Genomic DNA, 25,274 nt, shown 5'->3' with positions numbered 1-25,274 from the left:
GAACACTCTGCACAGGTCTAACCTGCGCAGGTGTTGGGCAAGGACTGTCCACGTCTCTGGGTTTATACACTGCCCACCACGATGGGACCCTACTCCTGGCCAACCTTTGGCTAGTAGTGCAATGAAACCAATTAATAGGTTCCACCTACACTTCAATGAATGGACGCACAGAGCTCCTCTGCTATCCTTGCCTGATCAAGTCCTTCATCTTCCCTTTCAGACGGTCTTTATGACACTTGTTGCTCCAAGAAATGCACCAAATCCACAGTATTACATTACAAAAGACTGCCCAATAGCCTTCAGATATCGATACTTGCCAGGCAAATTTGGGCCAAATTTAAATGGGTAGCTGCAAATTCTCCATTTTATGAACAAATCTCAGAGCCATCTGTATCTAGGTTACTTCTGCTGTTTCAGGACATCAGTGGAGGAACCCATTTCATGTAGACCTGGAGTTTTAGAGCTACTTCTGTGATATCTCTTTCATGCCCATTCCAGTGATTCTTCTGCAATAAATGCTGTTTGGATACCCTAAGGAAATCCCTCCCAAAGTACTGATTAGTACTATTTTCCATGATTGGCTAAATGAGTTAGCCCATGAGGTCATAAAGGTCATAATGAAACTATCTGCCTCTATATTCTGGTTAGTGAATTAACCTTTGCAGAAAGAACAGGAGGACTCTAGTTTCCAGAACTGGGGGGGAGAGGAGAGGGGATGAAGACAAGAACTAGGACTGACCGCCTATGAAACATCCCCAGAAATCACATAAATGCCTCGGAAAAGGTCATTTGTTTGGTTTGACTAGGTAGAGAAAGTGCTATAATCGACTTCTAATGCACCCAAGATAAAAACAAATGTAATTCCATTTCAAGCAACCCTATAAACAAAATTACAGTATATTAACTTACATATGTACAGATGGATCATAAAAGACTACTCCTGCAACTCCCTATGCGTTACCAAGTCCACCTTGGCAATGTGGCGTGCACCTCTCTATACCGCTCAGAGATCTCAGCTTGACATCAGCGCTAACCAATATTCATTAAGAGCGTCGCACCAAAGTGCAACATGTCAGTAAATCAAACCCTGGATGCTCTATTTTACAAATTTCATGGGCCACCAGGGATAATTAAAAGGGTAATTATATAAAGTTGGTGCAGTTTTGAGAATCAAATGACATTTTCTGCTTTAAAGCACTTGATCATCTGGCATTTTTCTATTAAGACCGGCTTTTGTACTTTTATGGTCAGGCAGCACAAATAAACAATAACTGCTCTTTAAGAAGCTCCAGCTACTCCCTCTCCCTCGGTCCTCCTCCTCTTGCTCAGACTTCACCACTCATCCCTGGAAATCATATTCTGAGATATTAAGAAACAGAAATGTGATTCCTTTTAAGTGACTGATTAATTTAAAATGAGGCCGAGTCTCAGATCTTGCTTAAACTGTAGCTCTGAACAAAAATGGTATTGCTTTGGGTGTTTACAGTGCCGGAGTGCGCTCAGTTTGTCACTGTGTTTAACCGCTGCTCTAAAGCTAGCAAAGTACATTACGGGTAGTAACAGCTCATGAAAAATACAGCGAAGAAACTGCTAGTGGCAGAAGCATTTAACTTTCTTGTTAGCAGCCTCCCCCATGTGGCACTTTAGCACCAGCAAGTTGTTTATTATGTTCTGTGCCAGGCAAAACTGATTAAATGGGGCTCTTAAGAATCAAAGCGTTATAAATTCATGGAAATACAGCAAGCAATAAATTCCATGGAATTAAAAGCTTACTACTGCTATTAGCATTTCAGGGTGTTTGCATTGTTAATACTGATGTGCAAAAACGATGTTACTATAAGACAAGACAAACCAATACAACGCATGCATTAGCCGTGACATTTTTATACCATGCCATCATTACATGTAGATAGCCCCCCCCACCCCACAACCTGAAGCACTCATTAACGTTTTAAAGGAAAATCTAAACTAAGGCAGTGATCCAGAGGACAGAGATTTAGATCCCTGGTAAAATAAGACTAATTCTACATGAACCATAATACCTTTACTACGATGTGAAACAGGGGAACGTGAAAAGCCCAAAGCAGAGATTTGGTCCTGTGTATCATCAGGGCAAGGTTAATGTTGCTCTAGCTTGGTGCTGATCCAATAACCTAAAATCGGTAAAAGCCAATACACAGCAGCAGCGATGCTAAAAAGCAACGCTCTTCCAGTCTGAACCGGTGGTTAGTAAATCTGTCAGTCCCCCTCCAAGGAGCCGCCTTTTCACTCCTGGAATTTTTATTCCAGGTCTTTCTACCGTCGTTCCCTTGAAACGCTGACAGATGACTACCTTTGATATTCTTGCTGGAGTGCTGTGCCTGCCACGCAAAAGCAAAACTGGTATCAGACCTTCCCTTATGCCCACCTGCTTTTTTTGGAGGCGGAAGACACTGTAAGCAGCATCGCTTTCGAAAGGAAACGGGGTGAAGAGGCTTCATCAATGGGTGGGCAGAGCAGACGAGAAGGGGAAGAGTAGGACACACCTTCCAAAAAGAAAAAAGAAAAAAAAATCCTTTTCCTATCATTGCTAAAACATATTGTTATGCACTTTTATCACGGGCCATCAGAGACGGGGCTCTCCAGGCTTGCATGTCACCTGCAGTCTGCACCACACCAAAGTCGAGACAACCCCTGCACCCAAGGGCTCGGTGAATCGGTGGCAGATCTCAAAGCGAGGCCCCGAAGGGCGGACTCCCGGGCTCCTGCTCGAGCAAGGCCGCCGCGCTCCCGTGAGAAGTGAACAGTAACAAAAGAAAACCCTCCCAATCGTGAGCGGGGTTTGACATTTTGTTTGCCTCTAGCAAAACAAAACAAAACAGTAGGTTTGAAACCACTCAGAGGCGTAATGTCCTTTTGATGTACGTGCGTCCTGGCAGCTACACATCTGTATCAAGAGAAACATCGTCCCGCTCCTGGCTGTTCTTCCCCCCTTTCATCTGAAATTTGAAAACATAACAAAACTGAATCTTCAGCACTCGGGGATCTACGTGCAAGAAGAACCTACCGAGCATGTGCAGGAAAGGACTTTATTTTTTAATGTTTAAACAGATCCAAGCTCAAACCCATTAAAGTCCAGGTCATGCTGGGATCATGTCGCTACTAATGCATCCATTTACACTCTAAGGGAAACTCAATATAAAACCATATGATAAACTCAAGCTTTCCCAAAGCGATGCGCCACAGGCTCAGCCAGATGCTGCCACAGATCTCAGTTCATCAGCAGTAACCAGATGGGATCCCAATCTATTTCTATGGAAGGAAACCTAGGAAAATCTTAAATTTAATTAAGCACACATTTATAGCTGGAAAGTCATTTCAGAAAATATTTTGTCAGTCGTTTTCCAGGGAGCATAGGGAAGGACATTAGGCCTGTGTCACATACATGCTTCATCATCACAATCTTCCCTGCCAAAGAAAGGTTAAGACTGATCTCTTATCTGAGACCCTATTTTAAATGGAAGGAGTACTAAACCAGACTCAAAGCGGGGCGCCTCCCCAGTGCTGTGTACTTTGATACACATCTCTAAGTCCCAATGCTCCTTGCCTCTTTGAAACAAGCTCTTTGCTGAACACCGCTCACGAGGCCTTATCCATTTTTGCAGGATCTGGATGTCTGTCTGGCCAGGCAAGAGGTTATATTTCCGATGCTAAGAGGAGCAGATGGACAAACTGGCAGAACACAAAGAGAAGCACTAATCCAAGGAGCAGAGTTGGTGCCATGCACAAATGCACCACAACTGCGGACCGGACCTTGCAAAGATGATATATAGCAATATCCCATTTGCAATTTCCACTTTTTTTTTTTTTTAAACACACTTGGTACTTATTAGCATTAGGTGAGATGGAAAAGAGGAGGGATGGCAGAAAAAAAGGGTGGAGTGACACGAAGCACATGTCAACAGGCAAAATGCAAGCTCATGCAAAAAGTGAATTCCTCGAAGTCGAAGACTGATCTTTTGCGGGACTATTCCCGATTTGAAAATAAAGACCATTCAGAGCCCCAAAGGCAGCAACGAGACGCTGCTGACAGGGCCAAGGTAGGCAACCAAGGGAGGAAAATGCACAAAAAAGGGAAGGCATGCTGATACATATGTTTAATGTGTCCTTTTTTGACCTAGACATTTCCTCGCAGCCTCCTATACCAGTCTAAATCCCATTGTATCCTTTACCAGATTTCTAGAGCAGAAGACAGGCTCCAGAGATGGGAGCATGAATAGCGGGCTTTATGAATTGGCAACCAGTATTCTGCTCATTCTCTGAGACTGATGGAGTGGCACAGGGACTCGGTGATTAAACGTATTTCCATGCAACTGGCCCTCTACGATCACCCTTGCTGCAAGACTGGCTCCTGAAGGGCTGGAGCAACGGGATGCAAATGTCATCACAATCTTGGTTTGCTGAACTGCAAACCTAAGCATCTGGGTTCAGCGTGACAGATTCCAATAAGCACGGTTCCCCAAAGTCCAAGTAGTTTATCCAGCTCTTCTCTTCCCATGCTAGAAGCGCTGGAAGGAGAGGACGGGGATGACGGGGTTAGGGACAGGTCAAGAAGACTGAAGTTTGCTCCTGATTTATTCCACACTGTTTTTAGGCACTCTGGTTGGCGGAAGGGAAATATCCTACGTGGCCTCGGTATGAAGAGCACATGCTATCCCTGCCCTGATTTCTGGCAAGCTTTTTAAAAGCAGTATTTGCATGGGAGACGTTACGATTTTAAGAGAGGAGTCTGGGAGTCAGGGATCTTGCAAGTCACTCACATTTTTGCATTAGGTCATCAATCTGTGAAATAGGTGGGCAACTGTAGTTAAACCGAACAGAGATCAATTAATTCTTGCTTGGGAAGCACAAACATCACTGTGCACATTATATATTTTAAGTACTATTATTACTATTACTATGATTTTCATAACATGATATTGAAAAATAATTCATCTTGTACAGCTAAATAAACCCTATTCTTATCTGTAGCATATACTTTAGATTCATGAAGTATAAGCTTGCAAGCTTTTAATATAAAGCCAGTAGCATATGAATCCTTGCTATATGGCAGTGATGAGCAGCTTTTAATTCTAGCAAGAAAACTAAGTTTCATTAATATTAAAGATTTGCTTTAAACCCACCTAATTTAGGAAATCCAGCTAAAGGCTGGATAACAGCAGTACGGACTCACCCCACCTAGCAGTGGGAAGGAAAAAAAAAGATTTTTCTTCTAAAAGCAGTATTCTGATTATTAGCACAAAAATTGAATTTAATTGTGGGTTTAACTCAGACCCAGACATCCGATCAAAATTTTAAAATAGTACCAAGAGGCTGAAAGCAACCTAAAAAAGTTAGTTTCATTGGATCAAAAAAAAAAAAAAAGAAAGAAAGAAAAAAAAAAGAAGACCCATTTCTCATTTCTTTCAAAAACAGATTTTTTGAATAAAAGAATCCAACATAGATACTGAGCCACCACTGAAACGCTTTTCTGGGGTGATCTGGTAACATTTAAATAAAAGTATTGAGTAAAAATGTAGTATAATACATTTTCCCAGGAAACAAAACACCTTTTAAAGAATTTTTAAAAAGGCCTTTTTCCTTCCCCTGACCCTGTCTTTAAAAAGAAAAAGAAAAAAAAAAAACTTTAAAAATGAGCTTTTAAAAGGGAAGGTTGGAGAACAGGCTTAATAAAATTAATTTTCTATAGTTGACGGAAAAATATGATGAGTTTACACAACAGACAAGGGAGTTATGTATTGTGTAAATAAGTAACTACTGAGTTTTCTGTTTACTTGGCCCTCCCCCAGCATCTTGGACAACTCACTCTGGCTTTAAAGGCTTTTTGTTTGGTTGAGAACTGATTCAATCGTCCTCTGGGGAACAGGAGGATGCACCGTGCTAAGTCCTCACGTTCAACAGGTGCAACCAAAAAAATAAATAAAAGGTAAATAATGCAGCAATCTTTAAATGTTCATGGTGCCAGTGAACATCCTGACACTTGTCAGCCTAGCACTTTTCAGTCAAACAGCATGAAGGCTGTATACATATATGAAAAAAATACATATGATTTGGGACAGGCCTTGACGTTTCTATTTTTCCTCAGCCGTATATGGCTGGGCACGGTGTTCCCGGCCAGGCAACATGAAGAATGAAAAAATTCGAGGAGTAAAGCTTGCTTAGACTGAAACCACTGAGAGAAGGTGCGGGCCTTGAAAAAACATACATTTCTGATCGATTTTATTGTCAAGTTAGCCAGCATCCAGGACTTCCAACTGAAAACACAGAGCGTGCAGCTCCATATATAATCTGCAGACTGAAAGGCAGACAGACAAGAGCTTTTCCTTAGGAAGCAGAGCTCGGACCCACTTCTTGCTATTTTTCCCCACTTGGTGCCCGGAGGAATCCAATTCGTTCGGGACAAGACTGATCGTGTAATGGAGAAGAAACGTCAGGGAGACGGTGATCAAATGCGCACCGTTTCCCAAAGCTGGTGGAGGAGAGAGTAAGTGATCCAAGTTCTTCCAACTGCCCTGATGAATGAATCTCTATCTTTAAACGCACACACACACACACAAAAATCATATGAAAACATGTATGTGACTCAAACAGACGCAGCACTACAAAGCAGGTGCTGGAGGTGCAACCTGATCCAGAGGAATCCTAATCTCCAGCTTCCTGCCTGTGGGCAGGAGAGCACCAGGTGCCAGAGACGAGGTGGCATCTATCCTCCAAGCATGTTAATCTGGCCCATGCATGTTTTGATAAACCTCCAAGCCATTCAGAAATTTTAGCTGACAGAAACTCAATTTCTTCTTGAAAATACAGGGCTGGGCTTGACTATCTCAACCCCGTTGGAAATCCCATTTTAAAACAGTAATAGCATAGGACAGCATTTCCCAACCATTGAGCCCCAGCACAAAAGTGAACAGGTGTGCCGCAGAATTGTGCTACGGCAATGAGCTACGATAGGTATGAGGATGGGGGAATGCCTTAACAGGTGTGCCACAGAAATATTTTATTAATGTAAGTGTGCCTTGGGTTGGAAAAGGTTGGGAAACACTGGCATAAGACATTGAAATTAATAAGAGTTTATGGTACAGGCATCTCAGCATCTCCCCTGCAAAACTGAAATAGCGACTCCTTGAAAGACCCCACCCGTAGTCACTCCTGCCCTACCAAAGTTGGAGCCTCCAATAATGCTTGGAGACTCTTCGATTAAGCAAAGGGGGTCAGAGATCTGCGTCAGTTAATAAGAATAAGGGAAGCCAGAATATGGGCTTTTAAAAGAGCACACTATAGCGATGTCCATTTGATGGCGGACATCACAACAGGTAGGATGGGCTGCAGGGGTGGCAAGCTTAATATGCAGTGAGTGAGCACACTAACGTTTTACACCATTAAACATGGAGCGCAAAAAGCTCTCTCGTGTTGTCTGCAAGTCAGGAACGAGCTGCAAGCTAGAAACTCTCATGGAAACCAAACACTTTGCAACTGCCCTCAATACAACCTATTCCTGAAGTACCCAAGCTCCAGCTGTTGTGCCCGTGAAGCTCCCATGCATCAGACACTTGAATCAAAGCTCTCCATTTTCCAATGCTGGAACATATACTGCGTGTTTCAGCGAAACTTCTGAATTGCTTCATCTCAACAACGACTGTACAAAGTAGTACACAGGCTGTCCGTGGAATCTGTCATCTCCTTAAGCAACTCTTTAAAACCTACTGGTGTGTCTATCAACTGCAAATAATTCAGGAGCCTCTCAGATTCCAGTGATTTTATGGAGCAACTTCAAAATTAACTCCCCAAACCCCTTGAAACTTGTGTCTTATGAGCTGGATCTCATCGAGGACAAATGAACACAACAAATTTGGCAGTTTCAACAAAGTCATTTTTGATTATCTGACTTTCAAAAATATATATGCATATATGCCAGATACTCTTCTCAGTTACACCAGCATAAATCCAGACTAATTCCTTAGCTTCAAATGCCTCGTCTCATTAATAACAAACCCCCCCCCCCACCACCAAATCTCTGTCTGCTGAGAAATTTCAGACAGAAAGTATTTTTATTTTATGTTAAATGAGGGTAAACAGCAAGTTTTGGACTCTCACTCGCAGTCTCACCCTAGCCATTCGTCTCATATAATTGACTCTGCAGACATGCACACAAATTCTTACAACTTCTACAAGACCTCTTGTGGGCTTATAATGTTCTCCGAGGTTCAAACGTTCTTTGCAACTAACTCCAAAAACAACCATTTACACGTTTCTTGGAACCGAAGAAAATGCACAAACAAATAAAATGCTGGGAGCTCAATCTCAAGGAGAAATAAAGGCATAAAACAAAATGGCTGGCTGCAAATGAATCCTCTCTCTCTCTTTTTTTTTTTTTCAGATGCATTTTCAAAACAGGACATCTCTAAATAGCATTCAAAACTGAAGAATGCACTTTTTCTTTTGCCCTGCCATTCAAAACATCTACTTCCATTTACAGGAATCAACTTTAAAAAACAGGGAAGCAGCAGCAACATCCCCGCTCCCCCCGCTGAAAAAATACGATTAAAAAAAAAAAAAATAGTGGAGGTGGGGGGGGAAGCCCTCTTCTACTTAAAATGGACTCAAAAACTGTACTTGAAAACAAAAGAAACCAGCTCCCCACCTACCTAGACTATCAGTCTTCTGTCCTTCTACATAGCTTTTCTCCCATCAGTGGAGTTAAACTCTCTACATCCCTACAAAAGAAGTAAAAATAAATACAATTCTGTATTATTGAAGAAGGAATCTTCTACGCTTCAACAAAAAAAAAAAAAAAAAAATCATGGGACTGAAAGCGATAAAGAGAAGAACTAGATCCATCTTCTTGCAAAATTTCTTAATAACCCCCCCCAAAAAAAACAAAAAACAGCTCATCAAATTTCAGCCCAAATGGATTCTGAAGGCCACATTACAAACTGCTGATATTAAGGGTTTGTAATGGAAATGATGTCAGAGCCTTAGTTACAAAAGTGAAATGTTTTTGCTACCAAAATAAAACAAACAGTGAGCTCAAACTCCAGAACGACCCTTCAGAGCCATTACAGAATCTGTACAAAACGCACTTCAACTGTAAGGGATGAAGAGGTGGGAGACTCCCAAATTAAAATGCACAGATTGCACAGGAAGAAACATTTAGCAATTAAATCTCTTGGATGTGGCGAGTGAGGTTCCTGCCATTAGCAGTAGCAAGAAATGCTTTCACACGTTGCAGTGAGAAATACAGCAGGCTACAAAGGCCAAAGACTTCAAAAAATGTCTTGGGTTTTGCACTAGCTAGCAAATAAAATAGGTGGTCGAGTAACGCCCAACAACATCACTTGCAATGCTGCCACCGTAACTCTCACTCGTGCCATTACTACCACCATATGGCAATCAGCTCAACAAAACGTACCGACCGGAAAAGCACACTTTTACTCTGGTGTACACCCACAGGCTACGATTTCAGGAAGAGCTGAGCAATTAAAAATCCAACGTACCTGGCAAAAATTTAGTTTCTGCTCTTTCGTTTTCCCACTCACCTCATGACGAACACACAAAAGTGGGTACCATTTTTATGCCGTACCATCGGTTCTGTAGCCAGGTTTTTCTTGCAGTGCAACTCATCCCTTGATCGTGGGATGTGTGGCCTATTGAAGCCTGCCCTCCAGCCGATTCCAGCTAATGGCCATCGTCACTGGGTCACCAGACACGACATGCTTGTTGCTTGACACAAGTGCAAGAGATGCAACTTTGGTCCAAACATCCTCATCTACACGCTATGCTTTGGCTTTAGGATAGGGAGAGCCAACCCTATTCTATATCTGCCACTTACTCCTTTCCAGGGCAGAGCTAGGGCAAAACACAGTGCAAGTCCCCACTTCACTACACAATTTGACAAAAAGAAAAAAAAATAATTGCTACTAGTAACTATCACCAGTAACTAACCCCTTCAGCTCTCTTGGTGTACAGTACAAGTTAATAAACTCCACTGCCCATGCCCTTCAACTCTGAGATTTGGTACCACATAATAAGTCCTTTTCTGCCAGAGCACCGGGTCTGCTCTCTGAACTTCCCACCTTTACCTTGCCTCTTCCTTTGCCCATACTAATTCCCTGCATCCCTCTTACTGGCTCAGCCTCAGCTATTGCATACTCTGGAGTGTGTGGACACCAGGTGAGAAGTCTTCCTTCGTGATCCCAATCACAGGGGCATATAGCCACTTAACCAGTCTAGAACAGCCCCTACTTCATGACAAATACCAGCACAAGATTGACACAAGTGGCTCACCCATCTACCACAGCTAACTGGAAAGCAATGTCAGAGCAGAGGCGGTCCAAAGGCTACTGATGGAGAAACAAGGATTTGCTCCAGCTTTTCACCCTAGGCCATTTTAACTTTCTTTCCCCAGGTGGAAAGGCCTGGAAGTCCCACATTTTGTGCAACTCAGTATTAAGCCACACCATTAGGACTTCAGTCCATAATTTGTGTTTAATTTATCTACGGTTTTGTCATCCACGAATACATGGGACAGTCCAGTAATCCTTAAAATGATGCTCGATTGCCTCTTGGAAATTTTCTGCAGCCATCTTTGATCTATGAAATGATCTGAAACTACGGCAGGTCTACCACAGTACAAAATCCGGTGTGAACGGAGATGCCACAGTACAAAATCCGGTGTGAACGGAGATGCCAAAACATAACGGTGTAGCTAATGACCTACGTAACAAGATTCCCGGTCTGAAGACATAAGCTAACCGCTGAACCATCATGCTTCACTGTGTGGTTTAGTATTATAGGTCTGAAATGGATGATGGTAAACTGTAAGCATGGAATAATACAGATCAGCATTTTTACTTTACTTAAGCCCTTATCAAGCATCTAACTTCAGAGAAGTGGAAGAAGGGTGGGAGGATTGCATCAAGAAGTACCAACTTTTGCTCATGAGAATAGTTCCACCGAAGACAAGTCATATTTGGCTCAAGAACAGCACAGACCCGTTTTGACTCTCACAAACCGAAGAGGAAAATTCTCCAGTAAGCCTATGGAAGTTTTAAAGTATACAGAAACATGAAGAACAAAAACTTAAATGGGGGGAAAGCAATAGAAACCTGTTTTCTCAAGATCAATAATGCTAGCAGATAACAGCTTAGAGAAAAGAGCAAAGTTTTGCAACAGACACTGGAAATCTTCAATATGGCATTCTCACGGCTCATGTTAATGAGCTTGGGTTAAACATTTTCCAAATGATTTTAACCCATCTTAATCTGCTTTATAAATCTTCTCGACCCAAGTGTTTCAGGGCAGTCACGCTTTGCATGTATGCAGTCTTTGGGCCTCGTCATCCTACGACAGTCAAATATGACGCAATGCCCGTCCCTGCAGATTACAGAGAGATTCAAGTAAGAATCTTGCAGCATCTCTGAGGTCAGTGGAGGATCTCAAAGGTGCTTTGACCATCAACATCGTCTCGTGACATATCTTCTCATTGACAGACAGGAGATAAATGAATCCAACTTTTGAGATGGGTTCACAGACTCACACAAACAATCAAGTTATATTCCCAAGCTCATACAGTGAGCTATCAGTATATATCCACATGCAATCCAGGAATCCTGCATCCCCATTTCCACTGCGCCTGGAGCTCCCCCAGTACACTATGTTGCGTATTAGTACTGACCCAAACTGCACTGCTGATCCACAACCCTAGCTGGAAAGTGGTGGCATTGGGACACATTCTCCCCATTTTACAGGACCACGGTCCCCCCTGCCCAAACAAGCTGGAGGGAACAGGAGGAAGGAAATCTGTGCCCAACATGATTTGTCCCAAGGGACTAATACTGTAGTTCTTCTTTTCTTTTTCTTACGTAGCCTGATAGGGAGAAGATTCTCCTGATTTATCCGCACAGATCTTGTAAGGAGGAGGGGAAAGAGATCCAGAGACATACATGGGTTCGGCCCTGTGAAAAGACTCTATTACAGCACATGTCAAGCCCACAAAAGAATTTGTTGATCGCTTCACTGAGTCCCAAATTACAGAAGGCTACTGCTTTGTTATCAATATTTAATAAACATTTAACTCCAGCATGCTTTAAGAAGTAATGCTTTAAAATAAGTGTAACTTCACTAAGTCCTTTTGTGCTGATTTTTTCCCCCCCTATTAAGGGCTTTCTGAAGGATATTAACCTTGGCTATCTTGAAATCTGCATGCATCTTTTGTTACTATTATACAACTTTAGTAATATGTTTTGATTTTCCAATTTTTCAGCATGCAAGCTACCCTTCATTTACGATGCCCATTGAATTGGTCTGATTACCCAAGATGCCATTACATATTTTTAAACAAATGACTGCTGCTGAATAACTAACGCTATTGAGCATATTTCTATACACATGCACTTCCCCCTCCTTCCCCCCCCCCCCCCCAAAAAAAATCAGCATTTCAATTCAGAGTCTCGCTTTGAAGAAAGCTGGCTAAGGTTTATAAAGCAACTTAATTAGGTATTATGATCAGCTACGTTATACATAAAGGGGAATGCAAACACCTAAATTCTGAAGGTTTAGCCATGAAAACTCCTTGCTGTGTTTATTCAGTTATTCTTTTTTGTCAATGTTTGTATTCTTCAGAGTTCACGGGGAAAAAAACCTGAAGCAAAAAAAAAAACCCAAACCTATTGCATCACCCTTGTCCTCTCATCCCAGTGTGTATGCCCGAGGCTGGATTTCCATGCAGCTCTGGGTAGTACAGGACCATACAACTGCTCCTCAAGGAGGGAAGACTGTTGCACTGGAAATGAGTCAGTGGCTTAACCACTAAACTCAGAAAATGGGATTTCACCTGAAATTAGGCTATCAAGCAACTGCGCTCAATCTCAATCAACGAAACCCTTAACCTTCCTTATTTCAGTGGCACTCCTCTAATTAGGACTCCATCACCATTTCCCATTACAAACTCCTATTCTCGTGGTTTATCATCTTGGCAGTTTCAATTCTCACTGAGTTGAAACTTGATGTACAATTTGTCAGCCCAGATGTCAGTTATCACGTATTTATTTTACTTTGTACTTTGGAAGAATTGGTCCTTAGTCTGCAGCCCCTGAAATCACAATGGCAGTAGTGCCAGTGACTTCAGCAGCAGGACAAGACCTGTAATTTGTCACGGAAACAATTCTTGGCGTTCAAGCAATATGGAACTACTCTACACTTTCATTACATTGCGCATTTTTGCTTTGCCATTTGGAAACCTGCACTTGCACCCGTGCAATACCTGATCAGTGGAATACACCATCAAGGGAAGTGGTGGATTCTCAATTTCCCGGGGTCTTTTTGAAGGGCATGCCTCAGCCAAATCTGAGTTCCTCTTTAGTCCAACCCAAGTCATTGGGCTCAACACAGGGGTCACCTCAATGGAAGTGGAGGGCCAGCAATAAAGCAGGAGCTCAGACTGGATGGTCGAATGGTCCCTACTAGCATTATCTTCTCAGTCTATGAATCATGCAAGCTACTGAAGTATTACCTGATGCACACAAGAGGGCAAGCCTGAGCACGTGTTTTGTGCCATGGCTACAGCATTACCAAATACTTCTGCTTTTGCAGATCTAGGGCCGAACCTTTAGGCCAATTTCAAGACAGCGTTTTGTGGTTACTGGAGACAAAACTCCTGAATTCACTTGTGCCACGTAATATTATGCCTCAATACCACAGCATCAGCTAACTTTTACTAAGGCCAGCTGCATTTGGGGGTACAAGGTTTTTCCTCGCACAGCAGGGTCATTTATATCAAACCAAAACCAAGAGGAGGGCAGCTCTATCCCTTGAACGATGAGCTTTTCAGGGCAGGGTCTGTTCCTTCCTAAGTGTCTGAAAAATACTAAATATCTCAAGGGCTCCACCATAAGAAAATAGCAATACCCAAGTCCCCAGGGAAGCTGTATATCACATTGTTGACCCAAACCATAGGCATGGCCAAGGACTGCAATATTCACTTGAACTCCATGAATTTTATCCTCACTAAATAGATATTTTTGGCAGCAAAGAGCTAAAATACACACTATCCACAGATCTATTTTAATCTGAAACAGATGACAACATGGGCAGTCTTCCCCCTTAAAAGTGGAGTTAAAAAAAAACCAAAAAAACCCAAACAAATAAAAATAACTCCACTTCTCCCATAGACCTTCAGCCATTCTGAAAAATTCTAAATTTGAAATGAAATCACCATTCGACACTCAAACAAGGTCAAGAGAACAGTACTAACGAGCACTGACATCACAGCGAATGGCAGCCACTGCTTAACGGTTACATCAGTGTTGCTTGTTGCTATGGTGCTTAACCGACTATTAATTTCTGAAAGAAGGTGATTATAAAGCAGCCATATGAACCTCAGTCGGATGACACCACTTCAGTGCTGAGCACTGACATGCGTTCCTCCCGTCTTCGGCAAGTTAATTTTATGAATCACCACTTTTGTGATGTTAATATTATTTCTAACTTTAAATTTCCAGTGTAGAAAATAATAACAGTAAGAAAAAAAAAAGAAAAAAAAGAAAGAAGCAAGGGACTTTCAGATGGTTTTAAAGCAGAAAGCTTTTAGGGAAATATAAGGATTCATCCCCCCTACCCCACCCCCCATTTTTTTTTTTTTTTAATCTGTCATAAAAAACCAAGAGCCTGCATTTTACTTATTGCTATTTTGAAAATTAATCTGATTAGGAGCCCAATTCTGTGCTCAGTTACACTGCGCTAAATCCAGGCTCATGTTAGCTTAAGGCAAAGCCACCCTAAAATTAATCTGATTGTCCCCTACCTAAGACTCACCTGGTATAACCGAGTCGTTCAGTGACACAGGGCCACTGTTGCAGCTAACACCCTCTATACTCTCCCATTCATTAGGGGCATGGCTTGGGGACAGTGCATGGCACAATCCCCCAGCAACAGAAATCAGAGCCCACCGTCCTCCTCGTCACCGAGGACCAGTCCAGAACGGCCTGAGAAGGCAACAGCCCCAAAAGGCTGTGCTTATGCCCCTTGCCCGAAAAGGTATGCTGAGGCCCTAGTCCACTGACTCTGCTGGAGAGGTTTAGATGAAAGGCAGATTCTGGGCACAGCAGAAGTTTCATGTTTGAGCCCAAGCCTGTCAGCTTTATTCACATATTTCCACGAAATCCACAATTTCTGCAACTGAGGAACGGTGCCTCGGTTTTGCAAGATCAGGCCATTCATTCATGCATGCATGCAATCCTCTCTGCAGAGGCCGAGTGCAAAAACGGTATGTGTATTTACCTTCCTTAGTTGCTTCTGTAAAGCAATCTTCAGTTACAGCCACCCAAAAAGGTCACTCTTCTTACCCTGGAGACAAAGAGGATATCACAGTGTGATTGGCTGATCGGTATGAGCAACACCGTCTGAAGCATTTTCATTGGCACCACATTAGCAAGTACAAACATAAATAAAACAACAAATGAATCCAATTGTGTTTAATGGTGAATGACTTTCAGAGAGAGTTAATAAAAACAATCCAGTCACAAGACTGTGCTTATCAGTACCAGCCTGCGTGAGGCTCTCCAGCTTAGTAAGAACAACTTGGTCTTTGGGGGAAAAAACCCTGAAGATGAGACATCTGTGTTATAATCTTGATGTCTATCAATTTATTTTCACTTTGAATAATATACGACTCCTAGCCCTTTGTTTTCAGAACCCAAACTCTTGCTAGACTTGGTCTGCTTATTTAACGTCTTTTGGTATGTTTGGAAATCACTGCTATTCGAGCCAGTCTTCTGGGTCCTTGATTTCCCCCACCCTTTCAAAAGAGTCGCACTCCTAGATGAGATGCTTTATATCTAGCTGTACCTTTCATGCTGTATGCAGGTAGCTGTTTGCTGTGGTTAGTCTCCCCTTGCTAAAGTCAAATCAAAGCACATCAAGTGCGCTGAGTTATTAAAAAGGGTGCGTGTCGGCAGGGGAGGGGAAAAAAAATCACGAAAGTTTGTCATTATAAAGCAGGAAGGAAGAATAACAGCACGTGTGTTTTTTACCATGTATATTACTGCATCTTGTGTACTCTCTTATGCAAAACAGTATGTAATCCTTTAAGAAACATGACAATCTGCCACTTTCTGTTCATGTAATTGGGATCAACATATGGTACAAGAAAAAAGAAAAACATTTGTTTATTAATTTAGATCAAGTTACTAACTCAAACCACTAACAGTGCTTAGAATTAATTCCACGCCAGTTGACCAAATGCTTTACTAGAGTAAAATTATAACATAATTTCACTGCTATGTTGATCGTCTGCTAAGCAGTGTGCAGAACAACATGTAATATCTAATGCTTTAATTCATTAAAGGCAAACCCAAACATGCAAGGGTTTGCTGATCTAAAAAACATAATATGAAATGGAAATGTAATGAAATGTTTCACATGTGGAACAAACAAGGCTTGGCTTTGCAAAATTCACATAGTAAATGTGAAGGTTTGGGGACAGGAGGGAGGGTGTCAAACTGATCAAATGACAAATTGTGTCCTTTCCACAATCAGGTAGAGCTTTGCACCAAAGTAGCAAAACTTTGCTGTTTGGGAAAAATCAGAATCTCTGTTAATTCAAAGAAAGAAAAGAAACGAAGAAGGAAAAGAAAAGGAAATCTCATTTATCACTTATTTTGAAAAAGAAAAACAGTTTACACAATGACCTGTTACCATTGCACCTCTGGAAACAGACAACTTGTAGCAGGCAGTTAAACAAAGATTTTTTTTTTCTTAATGGACTAATTTGCAAAAATTACAAGTTTCTTTATAACAGGTTTCCTGAGAAGTTTTCCACGGTTCTAATAACGAAGTATTGAAAACCCAGGCCAACACCCTGCAAGTGCTCATTCATGCAAGCACTTGGGGCTGCTCATCTCTGCAAGCGTTTCCAGACTGAGCCTTACAGGAGACAGTACTTCATAACAGACTCTCACCTTGACTGCAAGATGTGAAACACCAATTCTTGCTTGCAAAACACATTATTTTTTTGCATACTATATACTCTCAGGTTAATTGCAATAAAGGTTTTCAGCCCACTCTACTGGAGATGTTATCCTGATCGTGTTTTTTAAACCTATGTTCGAGTTTATTCATTCTGTTACATCTATTTTCAGAAAGTTTTGCATTCAGACATACATTTTGCAATCAAAATAAACATGTTACTGCAGATTCCCGAATACGCCATATTAAAACTTAATTTTATAAATGAAAGAGCTGGAAATGATGATTTTGAATAAACAATCTTTTTGTAGCATCTCAAATCCATTTAGCATTTGCCATCGGTTTATTAAACCTCTTTCTGAACACCTGTGGAGCATATTAAGTAAACATGCAACAGAGAAACCCAACAACCATGGACTACGTTTTACTCAAGCATGGTCTAGTGACTAGAACACAAGACTAGGAATTGGAAGGATTTCAGCTGTAGTCATGAACCAGCTAGTAATTGTGTGTGAAATCTTCGGCTTTGGTTTTGCATTTTAGGTTGTTGGGGGGTTTTTTGTGTTTTTTTCAAACTGGCACAAATGTGGGGTGCAGCAGTTTTGACTATCCAGTTGGAGAGACATAGGACTGGATTTGCAAAAATGCTGTGAATTTACACACCTAACAAGAATTTCAGCCATTCCTGTGAAATGCATCTACTTGTGGAGCATCACAAAACTTTGCTGTGCAAATCCAGCAAATATTTATATAGATGAATAACTACATATATGCAAATAAACTTTGTCTATCCACATAAAAAGAACCTCTCTCCAATCCAGTCTATTTTTTTTTTTAGCACAAATACATACCACCCTGTTTATTCAGAACATAAAAGTACACTTCCCCCCACAAATTAACAACCAAAAAGTGGCTACTCTATTCAGATCCGGGACACTTTGTATTCTTCATTCTCCCTTTCAGGAAAGTATGTGCAGCAAACACAACTTGTGAGAGAAGTTTGCCATACTGAAGGAATTCAGATGCTACAGTGAGAAGTACTAAGAGCCAATACAGAGCAGGTGTGGTCCCACTGACTTAAGTGACCCGATGCAACTGAGTGGTTATTTCCAAGCTTAAATACTTGCAGGACTGGAATTTCAGTATTGAAAATTTAGCTAATCACTCTTTGCTTCGGTTTACCCACAAGTGTGATAGTTAATGCAGTAGAAGCCCATCCATGATGAGCTTTGAACTCTTTGGATGCAAAGCAAATCACAGGAGGAAGCATCTAAGCAAGACACTTGCTTTGTTGGAGTGGTGTGGGAGGGAGGGGGGGGCTCATAGCAATCCTAAAGAGATTGTGGCCTGATCCAATGCACATTGAAATGAATGGAAAGCCTACTTTCAAACAGGTTTGGCATTAAGTCCTTGATCTTGACCTGCTTACCTAAAATCAGGCTTGGGTCCCAAGTCAAAAGAAGCCCCGTCATTATCCTTGGTGTAGAAGCCAACCCTATAAAGGCTTTGATCCTCCAACCCTCACTCGTAGGAGTAGCGCTCTACTTCAGCGGTACTATTGGGGTCAACAAGAGTCAGCTGTGTCAAGGCTCTCACCTGTGGCCCTAATTGAGAGCCATTATTGGAAGGGCGCAACTCAATCAATAATAAGACAATGACACAGAGGGGAATGCAAAGAGGTTTACACTTGATTGAAGAAGCATATTTTTATAGCTGCTAAGCATGTGGCCTTGCACAGTTGCCAAAATGTGGCAAACAAAGGCCTCGAGCCCACATAACCTGGCTCACGTAAGTAAGGTCACACAGGGGAGTAGTATTTCAATGGGACTCTTTGCTTGCATAAGGTTGCTCACGTGCACAGGTGTCAGCAGGATGGAGGCAAATGCCGCAGTGGTGAAAAGCCTAAGAGGGAGAAGTAGACTTGGAAACAGAAACCACAGGGGAAAAAGAAATCCTTTTTACTTGCTCCCTAGAAAGCAGGGGGAAAAGCCACTCTAAGAAATTTGATTTACTATGTCTTTCTATTACAACTTTTGTTTCACAGCCAAACTATAGAAAATATTTGTTTCAAATGTGTATTACAAGGCTTCCTGCAAGCGCTAAAATACATTAATAAATAAAATTAATAAAGCTACCCCATAATTAGCAAGTTAATTCATATATTCCTTTAATATTCTGTGTGTGGCAACAAAATTATATAGCTTCCTTTTTTTTTTTCCCCTTTCAGACCTAAGTTAAGTCCAGACTTGCAGATTGACATTTGTTTCCCTATCTTATTTTTAATATTATTATTATTATCATCATTATTATTTTGGTAGGCTAGGGATTGTGGAGTTGGAGCAATTTTAGGGAGGGCAAATCAGTGAAAAAATTGAATTCCTCATCCTTTTGTTCATAGCTCAACTATCCAGAGCACCTGGCCCTGATGAGCAATGTAACCAGCGGTTCTTTTGGGCCAATTCTGCAACCAAGTACCTTTGTGACTTTACTGACATGCATGAACTCAGTCACACAAGTAAAGATATGAATGCACCTGACTGATCCCAGGATTGGCTCCTTTCTTCTTCTAGTGTTTTTTTTTTTGAAGTGGCAGCTGGGTTTTTAAGAGTTAAAGTCTCTGATACCCTAAAATACTTAAAGCTAAGTATTTTTAACTCAGCAGCATATTAGTATTTTCACACAGCATACATGCCATGAGATACTGGCTGCAGTACAGACCATGCCAGGTGTCATCATTACCTATTTGGAAAGTGAAATGCAGGTGGCTCTGAAAAGCATGTCAAAGCAGACTGTATTTCTTTACTCTGGCCCTGGAAGAGAGGTAGGTGGGTCGCAGTACAGACCAAGAGAGAGGGCTGTAAGTGCCTGCCTCTGTGCTGCTGCCTGGACTCGTGCTGCACAGGGTTGTTTCCAATTTGCAGACTGCTCAGAGCCTGTCGCGAGGTGCTTTTTACTTCCTTCAAATTGACAGAGATTAAAAACAAACAAACAACAGGATAAAGCTGAACACAGCAAAACTGCTTCCATTTAAAATAACATTACACATTTCATTTCTTCCACAAAGCTGGAAAAGGATCATTTGTTTTTGATCAGTGCCACTATACTCATCACCGTAGAGCTGTCTTTTTTGGTTCTGGCAGCTATTGTAGGTGATACAGGTATAGTTCACAGACAAGTTAAGAACACCTTGCTTGCAGTACAGAATTTGAACTACAGTCAATAAGTCTTGCATCTTTTAATGATGGAATAATTGGGGGGGGGGTTGCCCCTCACGAATTACTTTGCAAAACAGAGGTAGCCCTTGTTGGATTCTTCAGACACGAAGACCGTAACACACTCCCAGAAAGTATCAAACCTGCCAAATGCACAATCAAACGATGAGAGGCCATCTTACAGAAAGCAGAGAGCCAAAAGATCAAACCATTCCCTGCGTCTGAGACTTGCAAGGTCTTCACCGGTTCTTAAAATAACTCCCCGTGCATTACTTAATGTCACTCTTAACGATTTTGTGGCTGCATTACAATTCTCAACTTGAAACTTGACCTCCTGTAATTAAGGTAATAACACAAAAGGCTCTTCCCTCTGCCCCCTCCCCGACCACAGGGAACCAGCCTTCACAGCATTTATTCAGGCAAAGCCACTGGTACTTTCAGTCTCCAGCCATATGAATTTGGGGCTGCTTTTCAGGACGACACTCGCAGGGAGTGTTGAACACACTCCCACAGTCCACTAAGACGCCACGTACTCCTGGCGTGACTTGGGGGCGACTGGGTCTTTTTTATTTACCTAGCTTTTATTTCAGAGAGCGAGCGAGCTTGTGGGCAAACTTCTAGTTCTCCTGCCTTGAACTGTAATACTCAGATTCCCCTTTTACAAAATGCTCCATTGCATGGTATTTGTGGTGGCCACTCTTTTGAATCACCCCTGCTAGGATCTTGCAGGTTTTCTTTGGAGCTCAGATTTTTTTTTGCATCTCTTTCATGTGAGACCCAGCATTAGCCTCGTCTGCCTTGCAAGCCTTCGTTCACCCTGCCAGGAAAGCAGCGACGCAGAAGTCGGCCCATCTTTACAGGGGGAATTAAAAAAAAAAATCAACTCCACTCTCTGTTTACAACAGAGTGATACCCTTGGTCATGGTCATGTGAAAATATTTTTGAGGTATCCTTTAACAACCTTTAAATATTGAAGCCTAAAAACAATATTTGCTGTTTTACCTTTGAAGCTTTAACAAAAGCTTTGTTTTAGCATTTACCTCCGTGTGCAATAAGAGTTAATAATCAAATCCATCCCAACCCCCACAAATGTTAAACAAAAAGATAAAAGAAATGCAAATAGCTATTGTCATGGAAAGTTAAAGTACCTGTCTGTATTTTTAAGTGAAAACTATTATCTCTATCAATCAAAATTTAAGAATACAATAGCGCTAATCACACAAGGTGCTTTGACTGAGGTACTTTGCCTTATAAAAAGTTTTTTTTTTTTCCTTCTGAAACCAGAGTATAAAAGTAATATACTTACAATTAGATAGGGTATTTGTAATTTTGTTATTAAAAACCCTCAGCAGTCTTATTGTTAATAAATGCTTCCGAGTCTGTAGGCTGATTTGCACCCAAGAAGACCAAAGTCCCCATGTATTTTAATAAGGTTGATGAAATTTGATTCAGATCCTCACACTTTCCAACATGTGGTGGAACAGCACACTCTTCTGTTTGAGAGGAGTTACTCAAATGAAGGAAATAGTTAATTGGTAACCAAAACTACTACTACTGGCCTCAGTGCACATTTTCCACATTTCTCCAGATCCTCTACATATTACAGCAGTCTGCTTTGAAGACTTGCCCCTTTGTCATTCTCCACACCCCCCCCCCCTTAATTTTTGGTATAAATTTTCTCTCCTTGGACTCCGGAGAGGAAAGTGGCATGCTGTTACTATTACAGCCTGCGCCGGCTACGACGGTATATACTGTGCAGGCACACAGCATGGATTTTCGAGAAAGTCATTTTTAAAACTAATTTATTCAGCCTGAATCAGAAACTGAGCTGCACGGTTAATAAGTACGAGAGCAAGCAACAGTAATTACATCTATATTAAAAGAAAGAGCTGGAGATTAAAATACCTATAGTAAACAGTTAAGCCAGGATGCCATTATGCAAACTCTGCTCTCAAGAAGGGATGTCTCCCACACTGAGGAGCAATAGGACTGTCATTCCTCCCCCCCACCGCAATATCGGGTTTCCGACTCTATAGTCCTGGTACTCTGCATCATGGCTAACATCTCTAGTGTGCTATTAATATCAATGAAGAGCCGATTCAATTTCCACATAAGAAAAACCTTCCTATTACAGCACAGACATTTTGGTGAGGACCCTTGCTTGGGGAAACAATAAAGCCCAGAGTTTTTTGCTGCTTTTACAGTTCTGTGTTGCGTGCTGTTCGCAAGCTTTTAGCAAACAATGAAAGCATTATCTTCAGGATAGTTACAAAACAGGATTTCTTAGTAGGAAGAATAACAACGTTGAACTCATTCCCCCACCCCCAGTACCTGTCTGCTGCAATACAGTATTTAACTCTATGCTCCAGAAGCACCTGTATTCTTGATCTAATTCACTGCAACAAACTGCCTAAAGAGGTCTGGACAATAAATACTAATCAAGCATTTTGTGCAGGGTGATAAAATGGAGCAGAAACAAAAACTCCCATAGTCTAACGTAGCACAAACTTACCCATCAATGAGGAGGAACAAGGCTTTAAGCTGTACAGTAATTCCCAACCAACTGCAGAAAGTTGAGAGTTTGAAAACACTGAAGCACTTGGACTATCCAGGGCTTTCTGTGCTTCAACACTGGCTGCAGTGTAAGGAAGGACTGAAGGTATGTGGTCTAAACACAACAAAAGCCACTGCCTTACTCTAGATTAAATATGCAGGAAGAGGCCCCTTTGCATAAACACAAACACTCAGCAAATGAGTAACTGGCTCAAATCAGACGCCTGCTGTGCATGCTACCTGTCCTGATCTCTGACAAGCTACACAGCTTGTTTAAGGGGAAAGCAGCGAAAAAAAAAAGAAGCACCCGCTTAAAATGCTCTGTTCACGTAAAAATAGTCAACAACCACTACTGAACACAACTCACTTGTTTCGAACCTGCAAACTGCTCTGGCAAAGAAAAATAAAAAAATCATCAATCATAAAAAATAAAAATAAAAAAAAAATAAAATAAAAATAATAAATCCATCAATCATTTCTCGTGGCCACTTTGGCTCATCCACAATCACCACCAAACCAGAAACGGACCAAACACCACCTATAACATTCATCTGTCAGTCACTTACGAGGGCAATTCATTTTAAATCTGACCCATTTCTTCCCAAAGTGGGCTGAAAATGAACAGCAGCACGCTCCCTTGAGTGAGCATATCAAATCTGAATCCCTACTATGTGTGCTGCCCCTGTGTTTAGTTTTGCACATAAAAAGACATTTCACATACAAGCTATGTTGTAATTCTTGCAAACCAGCTATTTAATACACTCCTTTTTACAAGTTATTTGGGGGAAAATTAAGACCTTTCTGGAGTTTTCTTTCAAAATGTTCTTTCCAAAATAACCTCCGCAAAATGTTTCCCCAAAGTATATTTACTTCCAAAAACAACTAAAAATCAGAGACCACGCTTCCCACCAACCATCCCTGGGCATTTATTATTACAATTAAATATACATAATTAAATACAACAATTTATTCCTGTTTCTAAAGAAAATAAATTATGTTGCAGTCTCATTCATCCTTCTATCCCCAGAACAGAACTGAGAAGCAAAATTTTAAAGCAATTGGAATTCTCTAGTGTCCTTTCTTAACTTAAGGAGTCAAATCACATTGACCTCTTATTGTAAGTCCCAGCTACATGTTGGTTTTGGTAATTTAATTATTTTTTAATAACTTGCAGTATTAAATGATTGCTATTGAAACATAAATAAGATTATGCTCCTGTGTCTTCTCTCTTACTGCTGCAGACTACAGTGTGGCATGTACCGAACTACTGCTCTGTTCCATACCTACATTGCATTGTGAAAGATCAACTGCACACAGAAAAAAAAAAAAGAGGATTTGGACTTTAAAAGATGCAACACATACTCCCTGGATTCAGCACAGGTGATTCGGCAAGATGCTGCCTACCACTACCAGTTCCAGCGGGTTGCCAGCCTGTATAGTTGGACTAATCTATTTTATTGTGCTCCTGGAGCATGGAGGAGGAGACAGGGTTTACTTTCCCCTGGATAAACTCACAGAGTTAAAAGGGAGAGAAAAAACAAAACAAAGCAAAACAAACCTAAAGCTAGTAAAGCCTAACAGGATAAAAATCCTCCATGAAGGGAGCCCAGAAGAAATTTTAGAGCCCCTATATTGTTCACTATTTTTGCATTGAAATGACCTTCCAAATAAGGTGTTAGATAATACGGTTCACATAGATGATAGTGATCTAACCTTGATGCAAATAAACCATAGAACAAAATTTAATCAGTATATCACTGTGTAAAAGCCTTTGTCCATCCCAATGGAGCTTCTAATGACTGTTTTGGCAGTTCTGGCTGGTAGTTATGCCCCCCTGCTCATATATATCTCATACTGGTTGAGCAAGCTAATGGAACTGCTGTTAGTGGAATCCAATATTAATGCTCTGTATCGTGCAAAACTGGATGCAACTGAATATATTATACAATTATAGGTAGTATCTAATTCCATAGGTCTTAGATACTGGATGCTAAATTAATATTTTAATAGGGAAAAGTGAAACAAATACTACATTTCAGGTAAGATATCTGTGAATTGTGGATCTGCCAGTCTTCCTGCTACTCTATGTTGAAGCAAACCAAGCAGACATAGGACTCGGACAAAAATTGGTAGGCAAGCTTTGGATGCTGAGTGACACATACTGATGCACAGAGTCAAAGATGTCATCTTCATGCAAGCTCCACTAGCTATAAGCTTGAGAGAAAATGAAACAAAACAAACAAAAAAAAGAGGTTGGGGGGGGGGGGAAAGAGTGGAGTGAGACCTCCAGAAAATAAACAGGGTGTACAGTTTCAAAGGCTACAGACACAGACATTTCATTGTTCAAGCCAATTATCAGTGGAAAATAATAACAACAGATGGATTCAGAGTCACTGACTTTTCATATGCACTTCATCTCTGCACAACAGATGATGAAATGCGAGAGCTATCTCGGAAAGGCAAAACATCTTTCAGTAAAAGAACTCTATACTCCAGATGGGGACCTGC

General features: G+C 41.2%; 1 protein-coding gene across 11 annotated transcripts in view; it reads right to left on the bottom strand.

Annotated features, from left to right (window-relative positions):
* Positions 1–25,274, bottom strand: part of FOXP1 (forkhead box P1) — a 442,295-nt gene that overhangs the window by 239,181 nt on the left and 177,840 nt on the right. For 9 of the 11 annotated variants that reach the window (XM_090021540.1, XM_090021542.1, XM_090021541.1 and 6 more), the window contains one exon: positions 15,316–15,381. The gene's annotated coding sequence lies outside the window, so the exon portion shown is untranslated. Of the gene's footprint in view, positions 1–2,407; positions 2,429–15,315; positions 15,382–22,725; positions 22,855–25,274 lie in introns of those variants that run through there. The other 2 variants (XM_090021543.1, XM_090021546.1) reach the window with 2 other exon arrangements.

This window comes from Crocodylus siamensis, chromosome 11, assembly GCF_052110815.1.
Source record: "Crocodylus siamensis isolate JL-2025a chromosome 11, ASM5211081v1, whole genome shotgun sequence".
In the NCBI taxonomy this organism is placed as follows: domain Eukaryota; kingdom Metazoa; phylum Chordata; order Crocodylia; family Crocodylidae; genus Crocodylus; species Crocodylus siamensis.
The sequence above is the reverse complement of the archived record's forward strand: the minus strand, read 5'-3'. Positions and strand labels throughout refer to the sequence as shown.